The 14,191-nt window shown below is 46.9% G+C and overlaps 1 long non-coding RNA gene across 3 annotated transcripts in view; it reads right to left on the bottom strand.

Annotated features, from left to right (window-relative positions):
• LOC110257239 (uncharacterized) overlaps positions 1-14,191 on the bottom strand; it is a 37,931-nt gene that overhangs the window by 13,210 nt on the left and 10,530 nt on the right. For all 3 annotated transcript variants that reach the window (XR_014831189.1, XR_014831188.1, XR_002339590.2), the window contains one exon: positions 13,880-14,078. This is a non-coding gene — a long non-coding RNA (uncharacterized LOC110257239). The remainder of the gene's footprint in view (positions 1-13,879; positions 14,079-14,191) is intronic.

Genomic DNA, 14,191 nt, shown 5'->3' with positions numbered 1-14,191 from the left:
CATCTGTATTTGCCAGGACTTTGAGTTATAAGTAGTAGAAACTCAACTCAAGCTGCATCAAACAGTGAAAGGGAACCAATTGGCTATGTAACTGAAAAGTCCTAGGGTGGATCTAGCTTCAGGAAAGGCCAGATCCAGGTGACATCATGAGGAATAGACCCCTCTCACTCTCTCCCACTTCACTGTCTTCTACTGTGTTGGCCTTGTGCTCTGTCTGTTTTTCCCCACATGGCAGAAAAGATGTCCAGTAGAAATTGCAGGCTTTAATCCTACTTTCTTAAATACCCAGGGATAATTCCACCAAGGATCTTGGAGGAGATTCTGATTGGCCAGCTAGAGCCAGATGCCAATTTCTCCATCAATTACTTTGGCCAGAGGGATGGCTAATTCTGTCCTGGCCCAGGGTGTGTACCCACCTCTGGTGTGGGCCAACTCCACTAAACTGCATGGACTAAGAACACACGGTGGAAGATTCTGCAAAGGAAAGTTGGGTGCTGTGACCTAAAGAAGGGAACAAGGGATGCTAGGCAGATACAAACAGCAGATGTCATGACCACTTTCTGGGAAGACACAAGCTGACAAAACAATTTGGCACCTCTTCCTTCAGAATGATTTTGACATCTATCTGCTCAAAAAAATTAATGTTCCTATCTTGGCTTACTCATTTGGCCAAAACAGCAATTTCACATAACAGTTCAAACAGAATAGCAAGGAGTAGGGGACATCAGTTAGAGCATAACTAGGAGAAATATGAAGATTGGCAATCAATTTTTTTATTTACAAAAAAAATAAAAGGAATACTGGATGGATGGGTGGATAAAAAAAGGTGCTTTGTTTATTTTATTGTGCCGTTTATCAGATTAAAACCCTACTATAATGGACTCCATTAGAAAGACAGTTCAAGTGAAGTCAGCCATACAATGAGACACCAACATCAAATGCTTTCACTGACATGTGGAATCTGAAAAAAGGACAGACGGAACTTCTTTGCAGAACAGATGCTGACTCACAGACATTGAAAAAATTATGGTCTCCGGAGGAGACAGTTTGGTGGGTGGGGGGATATTCTTGGGTTGTGGGATGGAAATCCTGTGAAATTGGATTGTTATGATCGTTATCTAACTACAGATGTGATAAATTCATTTGAGTAATAAAAAAATAAATTAAAAAAGACAGTTCAAGGAAAATTCAGTTAATAGAAAACTCTACTACAGTGATTTAAATAGGGGATGAATTATCTCACACAATTGAGTGTTTACGAATAAATACACGGTGGGTGCCACAATGACACATTTTGTAGGTAGACCCACAAGTGGGCAAATATATTAGAAAATAAAATTAGTGGGCCTAATCTGAGGGGGAAAAGGATATTTGCATAATTTAAAAATCTTTCTTCTAAGATAGTAATTAATTACACAGGGGAGAATAGCAACTTCATAGTAGAGAAATAGCAGAAGCCCCCTTAACCAGGTGATGAAGGCTAAGGTCATTAGTAACAAGGTATATTGATATCTTGTTCCCTAATACAGTGATGCACCTCGGTGCACAAAGGCACTCTTTTGTCATTTTTGCCAAAAATGCAAAAACCTCAATCTAGCCTTGAGAAAGCCTCAAACTCAAATTGAAGGACATTCTACAAAAGAGTGACCGGCACTATTCAAAAGTGTCCAGTATGAGATGAACAAGGAAAGACAGAAGACTGATTCCCAGGTTGGAGGAGACTAAGGAGACATGACAACTAAATCAAGGTGGGCTCTTGGATTGGATCCTGGAACAAGGAAAGAACAGTAGGAAGAAAACTGGGGAAACCTCTCTCAATAAGCTCTGTAGTTTCATTAATGGTATTGTACCCACGTTCATTTCCTGCTTTTGATCACTGTACGTGGTTATGGAAGATGTTAGCATTATGAGAAGCTGGCCAGAGGGTATATGGGAGCTCCCCTCTTATTATTTTGACAACTTTTCTCTCTAAAAGTATGTCAAGGAGTCCCATGGTAGTCTAGTGGTTAAGGATTCAGTATGGTCAATGCTGTGGCTTAGGTTCAATCCTTGTCCCAGGAAATTCTGCATGCTGCAAGCACAGCCTAAATAAATAAATATATATATATATATTTCAAAATTTAAAGCAAAAAGAAAAACCCACTGTTCTGTGTCTTAGTTAACATATAAACCAGTTGTCATCTCAGTACAAAGGTCCATAGAATTTAGTGCCCAAATCATAGGCATAGACATAGTTTAGAGAAAGGAGGGCTCAGTGTGGCCTTGACACATTTGATGTCTCTAGGAAGGGCTTCCTAGCAAGTCATGTGGCTTCTTCTGGCCATACTAATTGATGGAGACATTGGCATTTGGCTCCAGCTGGCCAATCGGAATCTCCTCCAAGATTGTTGAAAGCATGAGCCAATGGATAAAAGGACTTCCAAGGGGGATTCCAGCTGGGCGAAGAAACAGAAGTGTGAATGAATGAAATGGCATGTTCTGAAGGCTGCCCAACTCATGGCCAGAAAGAGACTGTGGGGTCTCATACACAGCACTCCGGAATTTCAGGCTTGATGTGGAAGTGGGGAGGACACAAGATGGATTGTGGGAAAAGGAATCATGAGGAAATAAAGGCAGACTCTCAGGAGAAATCAGTTATGGAAAAATAAATACTGGAAAATTTCTATAAACAAAAATAAGAATGAAGTCTGAAACTAAAAGCCCGAAGCACACACATTACAAGAGAGCTTTTAAGGGCACCAAACTGATTTAGATTAGGAAATCCTGGGGTGAGTATTTATTGGAAGGAGTAATGAGGTTCAGCTAATAAGTTATGATTATTTCCGTCTACGTCAACCAGACCTCCTCCAACTTCAAAGTGTGTAGAAAGCACCCAGGGATCTTGTTAAACTGCAGATTCCGATGCAGCAGTTATGGGAGGGCGCCTGAGGTTCTGCATGTTTAACAAGCTCCCAGACGATGTCAGTGATGCCGGTCCTCAAAACATGCTGTGAGCAGCAACAACACAGACCGTGGGAGAGGTTTATCGTGGAAAGACGCAATGAAGACAGTAGTTTAAGAATAATGAACTGGGGAGTTCCCATTGTGGTGCAGTGGTTAACGAATCCAACTAGGAACCATGAGGTTGCGGGTTCCATCCCTGGCCTTGCCCAGTGCGTTAAGGATCCCGCGTTGCTGTGGCTGTGGTGTAAGCCGGTGGCTACAGCTCTGATTAGACCCCTAGGCTGGGAACCTACATATGCAGCAGGAGCGGCCCTAGATAAAGGCAAAAAGACGAAAAAAAAAAAAAAAGAATATTGAACTGTTATTATGTTGAACAAACCTGGGCTGGTTCTAAATACCTTCCTAGCCTTAGAGTGAGGGTAAATAATCATAAGTCAATTCAACGCTGAAAGCTGAAGAATTTGTATGAAAAGCCCTATTGGGCAAGTAACACCAGCTTGAAGAACTGCTAATACCCAGATGTGAAGCTGCAGTGCACATGTAACACTCACTCTTGCCACCAGTCCACTAAGCACAGCCCCAAAACACCGTTGGAGGGTCCAGGGCCTCCCAAGAGCATCAGAGACCCAGCCCAGTGAAGGTTCCCTGATCACAACCTCACTGCTCCCAAAGCCTGGAGCCTGGCCTGTGTGCCTGGTCAAGGCTGGTCAGCGGAGCTCTTCCTGGTTGTTTTCCCCTTCATCACACATCAGGTCTCCTCCACGTTCTTTCATCCCTTCCCGACACAAACATACCATTATCCAAGAAGAGACCTTCTAGGCTCCCCACCAAAATGCACCCCCACATGCAAAACTGCACAAGCTGGGAGAAAAGAAGAAAAGCGATGATCTTCGACCCCTCCTAAGGACTTGCTCATTCCTCTTCCAGGGGATGGATGGGAGTTCTTCTTCCTGTCCCCAGCAGGCAGCAAGTCAGGAATGCCATTTGCAACCATCCACCGGGAAGGCACTTTCCTCTTCTGTGGGTGTCTGGAGTACAGACCTCTTCCCTAAGTGATGAGATTCTGTTCTATCAAGTGAGCAGACAGTGAGCACTTTCTGCCTGAACGTGTGGTGACAAAGGCGCAGCCTCTGCCCTCAAGCTGCTCCCAATCTACCAGGAAAGAAGATCCAGGTAAAACTGAGGGAGGTACAAAAGGCTGCAGGAACCCAAGGAAGGTAACGTCCATTCCTTCCAGTTGCAGGAATTAGAGGACTGGGAGATATAGCCTGAGTAAGCAGGTCAGTGACCCCCCTGGCACAGCTCTTCTTTCTGCCATACTTGACCCGTGGCATCTGCCATCTCCACGTGGACTGTCTAGACCTGGGTTGGTGGCACTCCCCCAGCTATTAGCTGCAGACCCTACTGAATCCTGATTGTCTCACCTTTACCAAGCACACTCTTCTGGGCACTCCAACAGTTGGGGTCTTTCCTTACAGCTGCCTTATTTCTCCCCAAATTTCTAAATCATAGCCATAAAATCCTCCCAAATCCCTTAACCCTGAGTCTCACTGTTCATTCACTGTCCTGGCTTCAGAACCCTCCCCAGAGCATGGATTGCACAGCCTCCGGGTGGTGCCCGTGACACCTTGTCCACCCTCCTTCTTCCTTGCCACCCTCTGACCAGTGCTGACAAGAATCCCCCCATCCTTCCCACCCACATCTTCCCTGGTATCTGTTTGACCATCTTCCCACACTACCTGCTGTTTGGAAACACCTTCCTCCTTTTCCATCCAAATCCTAGCATTTCAGGTCTATGTTCACAGACATCACTTTGAAACAAACTGTTGGAAGGCTGTTTTCTACAAGCCCCAACTCATCCCTTAAGTATCTGACATATAATGTTTTTGAGATTCATCCAAATTGTAGCATTTATCAGAACACCATTCCTTTTCGTGGCTGAATAATATTCCTTTGTATTCTATACCACAATTTTATTCTCTCATCTGTCAATGGACATTTGGGTTGTTTCTGCCTTTTTTGTTATTACAAATAATTCTAAAAAATAAAAAAATAAAATAAATAAATAAATAAATAAAAGGTGTTCCTGTCATGGCTCAGCAGTTAACGAACCCAACTAGCATCCATGAGGATGAAGGTTCAATCCCTGGCCTCGCTCAGTGGGTTAAGGATCCAGCGTTGCCATGAACTGTAGTGTAGGTCACAGATGTGGCTTGGATCCCACATTGCTGGGGCTGTGGTGTAGGCTGGCAGCTACAGCTCTGATTGGGCCCCTAGCCTGGGAACCTCCATATGCCAGAGGTGCGGCCCTAGGAAGACAGAAAGACAAAAAATAATAATAATTCTGCCATGGAACTATAACCAATCTCTTGTGATAGAACATGATGGAAGATAATATGAGAAAAAGAATGCGTGTGTGTATCTATGTATGTATTTGTGTACGTGTGTATATATGTATAATGTGTGTGTGTATATATATATACATATATACGAATGACTGGGTCACTTTGCTGTACAGCTTAAATTGACACATTGTAAATCAACTATACTTTAAATTTTAAAAAAACCAAATAATTCTGCTATGAGCATTTGTGTACAAGTTTCTGTGTGAACGTGTTTTCACTTCTCTTGGGTATATACCTAGGAGTGGAATTGCTGGATCGTGTGGTAACTCTGTTTGACTATGTGAGAAACCACCAAACTGCTTTCCACAGTAGCTGCACCGCTTCATTCTCCCTTGCTGCCAACACCATGATCATTATCACAGCAGCTAATATTTATTGGGGGCACAATGGGCTAGACAATGTTGAAAACAGCATTTCAAAACTGAGGTTGATAACAACCAGATCATGCCACCCCCAGATATGCCTCTTGGACATCAACTTATTTTGAGTTAAAGGCAATTAAGAAGCAACACCTTCAGAAAAATCTCCTCCTTTTCTGCCGAAAGGCAGGATATAAGTTTCCTTTTGACTAGAGACAGATTCTTATCAGCCCTGGAGGAATCTGCAAACAAACTTCACTCTATTAGTTCCCTCCCATCTTCCCACAGTTTGCAGCCCTTAGACACTTAAAACTGCTTTCCTTTGTCCTATCAGTTCTCTGGATTTATCACTCTTTTTTTTTTTTTTTTTTTTTGTCTTTCTGTACTTTCTAGGGCCGCACCCACAGCACGTGGAGGTTCCCAGGCTAGGGGTCCAATTGGAGCTGTAGCCGCCAGCCTAAGCCACAGCCACGCCAGATCAGAGCCGCATCTGCAACCTACACCACAGCTCATGGAAACACCGGATCCCCAATCCAGAGGCCAGGGATCGAACCCGCAACCTCATGGTTCCTAGTCGGATTCGTTAACCACTGAGCCACAACGGGAACTCCGAGGATTTACCACTCTTTGTTGAAGATGCTGGATAAGCTGACATTCTAAGCTACTGCTTTGAGTTACTCTTTACTCTTTTTGTTTCTCCCCCATGTGTGCACTGCACGCATTAATAAACTATTCTCCTGTTAATCTTTTTGTTGAGGATTCCCAGCTGAAAACCTAATATGGGCAGAGGTAAAGCTTTGCCTTCTCTGCAATATCATCGTCCTCATTGCATAGATGAGGAAACCAAAGCACAGTGACTTGCCCAAGGTCACGCAGGTCACAGGGGGTGCAGCCTGCCTTAGACTACATCCAGCACAGGAAAGCCCCCCATACAGGTGCAACTGGGAGGGAGAGAGAGTTCTGGGATGGCTCCATTAAGGGAGCTAAGGCTTGAAAGATGAGTGTTTCTGCCAAGAGAAGTGGAGAAAGAACGTGCCATCTCAGGGGAGCAGCACAGAGCACTGAGTGAGCAAAGGCACAAACCTTCAACCATATGTGCTTGGTGTAGACGGATTGTAAGCAGCAGGGTGATAGTTACTTTTACTGCTGTGTCTCCAGCATCTACACGGTACCCGGCACAAAGCAGGTTCATGGTAAACGTGAGCTGAGTGAAGAGGTTAGAGAAGGGAAGTCAAAGGCAAGGCTAGAGAGATGGACAGAAGCGAGGTCAAGGAGAGCTTTGCCTGCCTCGCTAAAGAGCCTGCACCTTGTATCTTGTAGGTGACACGAAGCCCAGAGGGTCGCATCATCATTACATCAAGGCCCTCGCGGCGTGGAGTATGGCCTGAAGGAGGTGTGAGGAGAGGAAGGGGACAAGTTAGGAGGTAAGTGCAACAGACCAGGGGGAAGGCGAGGGTGAAGCGCTGAATAAGACAATAACGGTGGGACGGGAAAGTGAGGGGAAGAGCAGGACATTTCGTGGACAGAAGAAATAATCTACTGCTGTGCCAACAGGTTAGGTTTGAGGGCAGAGGGAGAAGGTGGGATTGCCACCATCCCCACATTTCTGTTTGGATGATGGGGTGGACGAAGCCACTGGTGTGCAGAGTAGGCACCAATGCTGGGGGAGGAGCTCTCCAGGCTGGGTGTGGTGAACTTAGGCAGCCCGTGGGACCTGAAGGTGAAGATGGACAGTAGACAGTAGGATCCCAAGCTCAGGAGAAGGGGAAGAGATTAGAGATATAAGGTTACCAGCACTGCGTCTTCCCCAATCCATTTAGACTCTGCTTGGTTCCTTGGTTTTTTTGTTTGTTTGTTTGTTTGTTTGTTTGTTTTGCCTTGTCTAAGGCCACACCCGCAGCATATGGAGGTTCCCAGGCTAGGGGTCTAATTGGAGCTGTAGCCACTGGCCTACACCAGAGCCACAGCAACATGGGATCCGAGCCACATCTGCGACCTACACCACAGCTCATGGCAGCACCGGATCCTTAACCCACTGAGCAAGGCCCGGGATCGAACCTGCAACCTCATGGTTCCTAGTTGGATTCATTGACCACTGCGCCTTGACGAGAGCTCCAGTTCCTTGCCCTTAACAATTTTTTTTTTCCTTTTTATTTTTGGCCATGCCCATGGCATATGGAAGTTCCCAAGCAGGAACTGAATCCAAGCCGCAGCTATGACCTATGCTACAGCTGCAGCAATGCTGGATCCTTTAACCCACTGCACCTGGCTGGGGATCAAACCTGCACCTCCTCAGAGATAGTTAACCCACTGCACACCAGCAAGAACTCATCAGCAAACAAACTAACCTAAGCTCATCAGAATAGTGTGGAGACCACCTTCTTACTTTCCCACCCCCACATGTGTTGTAAGAGCTCTTGCTTTCTTTTCCTTTATGTGTAGAAGACATTTCAAGGAACATGTCCTTGCCTCAATTTGCCATCCTGAATATCTCACTGAATGACTTGAAATCATCATTTTTCAATCCTCAGAAAATAGGAGGAGGAGAGAAAGCTTTGTCTTTTCCTTAGAAAAAAAAGAGATGTGCTCTTCCAAATGGGGGTTGGTGGCAATGGGAGCTGTGTGCTCAAGGATGCAGGTGTGGGCAGTGTCCTGCCAAAGGAACAGGACCCTTGCTTTGGGGACTTGGTGCCTTTGGGCCCTGGTGGCAGGGCCGACTCAGACACTGTCTCCCTCCCCCATTAGACATCTGATTCTTCTAACTCAACTCAGTTCTACAGCTTCCTGCCACAAGGAAAGAACGAGCTCACTGTGCTAATGTGGGATTCTGGACCTTGCCACAGTGATTTCGTGCTGGAAATGAACTAATACAGCGTCTGCTTTCATCTTAGTCTTTGGAGCTCGGGGCGGCTGGGTCTGCTCCTGGACTTGCCCTTGATCTGTAGACAAAATGCAGTGACAGAGCATGTGAGCTCAGGCACAGCCCTTGGACTGGTAAATTCCACAAGGCCATGACTTCTGCCTCAGGAGCCACAGGGAGCAGATCACCCTCCCCAAGAATAACCTGGGCTCTTTAAAAAAAAAAAAAAAAAAAAAAAATCTCTACTTTGATCACCTGCCACCACTTCCCACAATCCCTCTTTGTTGCTCCTGGGTCTGCCGTGAAATTTTAATTTAAATGTTGATAATGAGAAACCACTCTAATTTATATTTTCTAGTTTAAGGATGAAGGATGGTGTTTTAGACGTCAACTTCCAAACTGCAAAAAAAGGTAGTCATACAATGACAGGGTTCACAGCTGAGTCGTTCCTTAAAGCACCATTTCTGGATGCATTTTGCAAGGTCACAGTTTAGAAAAGCAACAGCTCCCAAATGTTTTTAGGAATGGAACCATTTGCAGATTGGCAATCAGATAAATTTATAAACATTTGCTCCCGTTTATTTTTTTAACTTTCCCCCTCCAAATGCAGAAATAGGAAACACGTATGTGCGGAAATGTGTTGACGCGCTGCTGGAGGTGACGACGGGGGGTGGGGGGAGGAAGGGGGGGCAGGGGAGGAAGGGGGGCGGGGCTGGGTGGGACACTGGCTGCCTCCACCTTTTCCCCCAGCTCCAACCAGGGAGCAAGCACACGCTCGTGCAACCTGCAGGACACAGGGGGATTCGTGAAATCAGGAGGCAGCCCTGAGACTGCAGCTAAAATACAACCTGCCATCAGCCTGCAAACCTGCTCCCCTTTCAACCACAACCCCAAGTTCATTTTGCCCTTCTGACAACCCCCTACACCTCTTCTACCCAAAGTCTGGCCTTTTCTGACCTTTTTTTCCTCAACTCTGTTGCTTCAGGCTGCCTTGGATGTTAGGATAAATAGTGTTTATGGAGCACCTTCTGTTTTCTCTGTGTGTGTCTTATAAGTGTGATTTCGTTTAATCCTGAACAAAGCCAGGGACAGACAATCAGTACCTTCATTTTTGAGCCGGACACCCAAGGCTCAGAGAGCTTCCTATTAATGTGCTTAAGGTCACGCAGAGCCCTGATGAAGCCAACTTTGAAGCGCCTACACGCTCTCCCTTCCCACACCTCTGACTTTATGCCATGGCACCTGGCCGGGGTGGGGGTGGGGGAAGAGAAGGTCGGTCACAGACCTCGCAGCCACTAAAGGAGCAAGACAGAAAACAAAACAGAACTTTTTGCTCTCAGCTGGAGCTCCCTGGCCAATGCATCTCTTACCAGAAATGACGGTGCCCATGTATCTACTTGTAAGAGGAACAGAGGAATTCAGTGGGAAAAATATTCACCCAAGAACCAGAAGCTCAGAGCCTCAGGCTTCTGTACATGAGGGTTGGGCTGACCTTGGCTGTAGGTGTAAATGACCCAGGCCCTTTGCTCTTGTCTCCTCATCTGGATAACGAGGATGAATAAAGCTTGCCCTACCTTCTTCTCAAGGCTGCTATGAGGAGCAATGAGGCAATAGAAATGAAAATTAGAAAATGTTCCACACATCATGGGTAAATACATATTTTTGTATGGGTATATTAATGCCTGATAAAAGAATATTTTAGGGTCATTGAATCCATTCCTTAGCTCTGCTCTTGGACATAACACTCAATTTCTCTTGGCCTCAGTTTCCCCACCTGTAAAATGTGGCCATGGGGTTCACTGAACCCTAAGCATCTTTTTAGCTCTGATATTCAGCAAGCCAATGGCTTCCTGATTCCCGCCACGCTTTCTACCCAGCCCTTGGGGGAAAGAACCCCAGAGACGAGTTCCCTCGCACAGGCACATCGTTCCTCTCAACCAAGAGGGGGCTGGAGGTTAAACAGCAAAGGTACCTCCCGAGGGTATTTGATTGCAAAAAAAAAAAAATTTTTTTTTTGTCTTTTTAGGGCCACACCCATGGCACATGGAGGTTCCCAGGCTAGGGGTCCAATCGGAACTATAGCTGCCAGCCTACACCACAGCCACGCAAGCAAGGATCCAAGCCGAGTCTGTGACCTACACCACAGCTCATGGCACCACCAGATCCTTAAACACTGAGCGAGGCCAAGGATCGAACCTGCAACCTCATGGTTCCTAGTCAGATTCATTAACCACTGAGCCATGATGGGAATTCCAAAAAAAATTTTTTTAAATGGCAGCATTAAGTGCTGAGAGGAGCAACAAGCTTTATCTGCCCCACAGTGTTTTATCAGTTATGTGCATTTAGTGTACTGGGAATAAGACTGGATCCTAGATACTGTTCAGAGAGGGAGACGGACTGTAAGCAGACATTTTCCCAGTTAATTACTTAGTTGGAGTTATGACACATGCAAGGAGGTAGAGCACAGCTGTGTTTCAGGAGATCATAGGATGGGGGGTGGTGAGGCTGTCTCAGGAGGACTTCCCAAGGAAGTAGCATTTCAGACTAGTTCTTGAAGGAGCATCTGGAGTTGGCGGGGCAGGGAGGGCACTGAGAAGGGGTAGGGAACATGCTGGGCAGAAGGAACATCCAGTGCAGAGAGCTTTTAACGGGGCAAGTTCTTGATGTATCCGAGTTGCTGAAAGTAAGCTGCTTCGGCTGGAATGCAGGGGTGAGGGGAAGGGTGGCATGCCAGGAGCTTCGGGATAAGGACAAGGACAGGTCATGCAGCATCCTCCCGGTCAAGATGAGGAATCGGGGCTTTGTCCTAAGAGCACAAGCTGCCACTGGGAGGGTTTAAGCTTGAGACAATGTTCCTGGTGATTGTTCAGAGACATCCGTGGGGAAGCAGCCGTAGAGAAAGATAGGAGGGGGTGCGGCGAAACCAGCCATGAGGCTGGTGCAATGGTCCAAGGTAAGAGAGGACGGTCACCATGGAGACGGAGAAACACGGAAGGAGCTGAGAGGTACCCAAGAGGTGGAAGGCTCAGGATGTGGTCACTGACTAGGTGGGGGCTGGGGGAGAAACAGGCAGGTCATTTGCACACTATACAGCGTAACCCATGATAAGCCATTATAAGCCCCATTTCCAGATGAACAAAGGACGTCTCTGAGAGGCTGAGGGCCTTGTCCCCACTGAAGAGCTAAAAAGTGAGGCTCCCAGAACTCTCGGCTTTGAAGTCATAATTATTTCAGGTATGGAAAGGACCTCTCCTCCCATATGATTCATCCTAAATGCTATCATTACTTCATGGAGAACTCAGTGAAGGTCTGATTTCATGTGTATTGAATTCCAAGCACACTCCAGCGAGGGCCATATAACGAGAAGGGGCCGGCGTGAGCGAGTGTGACATCATGACCCAAATAGAGTCGCTATTCAAACGTGTGCCACGGACCCCTTACACCATCACCTAATTATAGTTCCCAAGGAAGCGCGGTACAATAATACACTGCAGAAGCCACGGGCTAATTGTCAGGGGGCCAGACAGTCCTTTGAATTTGAGCTGATGTTTGGAAGATAATGTGTAACCAGCTCAATGCGGTTTTTGTGGTAGGGCTTTTGGCGGATCAGGTCATAAATTTTTCGGGTCCAAGAGAAAGGCCCCATCCAGCTTGGGAGTCAAACGGGCTCTTCCCAACTCTGGAACTAGCACGACTGAAAGTCTGCCGACCTGCCAGCCTTCTCTCCTCCCATCCCAAGGCAAAGGGAACGAAGATCACAGAGTTCTCATAAAAATACGTGTGCATCTGATGCAGAGCAAACCATTCACAGCCTGCATTCCTCCCACTGTTCTAGCGCAGCGTGGGATGGGCTGGTCAAGAGAAACCAAATATTCTGGGTATTGCCTTTTTTTCTTTTTCTTTGCTGGCCGCCCTGTGGCATATGGAGTTCCTGGGCCAGGGGTCAGATCCCAGCAGCCGTTGCAACCTACGCACCAGCTGTGGCAACACCGAATCCTTAACCCACTGTGCCCGGCTAGGGATCCAACCTGTGACGCAGCCCTCCAGAGATGCCGCAGGAGCCCCTTGTACCCCAGTGGAAACTCCCAGATATTCTGGTTTTAATGACTATGGTGAGGTGCCATCATTTTAAGCAGCAGTCTGCAAACAGTCTGTCCCAGCACAGGGTCATGCTGTCCTGGGACCAGCCTGAGCCCCAGACACGGCCTGGGTACTAGGACGGCCTCCGCCTCCCCCACTGCTGTGATGCTAATACCCTCAAAGCGCCTGGACAGGCCGTGGCTCTCGCCGGAGTTCAGCCAAGGGGCTCTGCTAATTCCAAGAGAACGCCAACGACGTACTCGGAAAATGCAAAACGCAATCAAAAGGACCCTAAATTATACAAAGAGTATATTGATTTGTCCAGAATGTCTGAGATTAACCTTGGAGGGTCAGGTAACCTATCTGAGCTACTACTCAGCATCAAGCACCAACAAATTTCCTGGCTCTCACACCATTAAACTAAACCAAACTTTTAACTGGTCGTGTTTGCTTCACTCTGCTGCCCGTGTGACTCATTAATCCTGATTCCCCATGTCCTTCCTGGTCTTACTACACTTTGGATCCTTGCAAGCAGCACGGCTGTGGGAAATACACGCAATAATGTCAGGGCTGTTTCCTACCTAGTGTGGATTTTGCCTGCCCTCGGTCGACAGACACTTAATCCACTTACTGAATTGATTTGTGCAGATACGGCGCTAGATGCTGGCTCTACAAACAAGTGGAAAGGCTGGTCATGGGTGTCACACGGCTCACATCCTAGTGGGGACAGCGGTCTGTAAGGCCCCGTTAGGATGTGATGGGACAGGAGCTATAAAAGCAGTAAATTCCAACTGTGGAGGGAGAAGACGAGGGAACCACTGCCTTTGCCTTAGAGTGAGGGGAATTCAAGGAAAGCCTACCTTCCCCGCGATTCTACCATCTCAGGAAAACCTGCAGGGAGGTGCCAGACAGCCTGTTAGCCAAAGCAGGGAGAAGTGGGTTTATTGGGGACAGTGAGGAGGAAGGGCTGTAGACCAGTGGAACAGAGCACCAACCGAAGCCCAGCACGATTTAGTCCCACAATATAGGCTGGGTTTCGGGGAGACGCAGGAAGAGAAGAGGCTGCCCTCCCCACAACTGACACAGACGGCCAGCCTCTTCTCCTCGCCTCACCCCTTTCCCCAGTGTATCACTTTCTTTCACCCTATCCTTAGCTCCTGCCACCCAGAAAGTTGTCTCCAAACAGAGGACTGGCCATCAGCTCCCCTCCCTTGTGTAACCAAATATCTTACCCTGAAGATACGCTCAGGCTCCCTGGCCTCCACTCAGCCCTCCGGTTCACGGTGCGGCCCGAGCAGCCAGCCAGCCGGCCTGGTGCCCACCAGTTTCTAATTAAAACGGGACACGTGTTTCTCTTAGATGCAAAACAATTTCTTGGAGGAGAAAGAACAAGTTCCTCTAAGATGGGCATTCGAGTCTCCCATAGATGCACTGTTCGTGAAGGAAAGGCAAACAGGCTTGATTTTAGAAAGTACAAATAGGTTTAGTATTATTATCTTTTTTTTTTAAAGCAGTACTGCTTGCTACCTGATGCTGACTATAAA

The sequence above is a fragment of the Sus scrofa genome, chromosome 16, assembly GCF_054392235.1.
Source record: "Sus scrofa isolate SSC_HxYL_T2T_F1_AM1 chromosome 16, Sscrofa_HxYL_maternal_Yorkshire_Landrace_v2.0, whole genome shotgun sequence".
Taxonomy (NCBI): domain Eukaryota; kingdom Metazoa; phylum Chordata; class Mammalia; order Artiodactyla; family Suidae; genus Sus; species Sus scrofa.
This window is presented reverse-complemented; position numbering and strand designations above follow the sequence as displayed.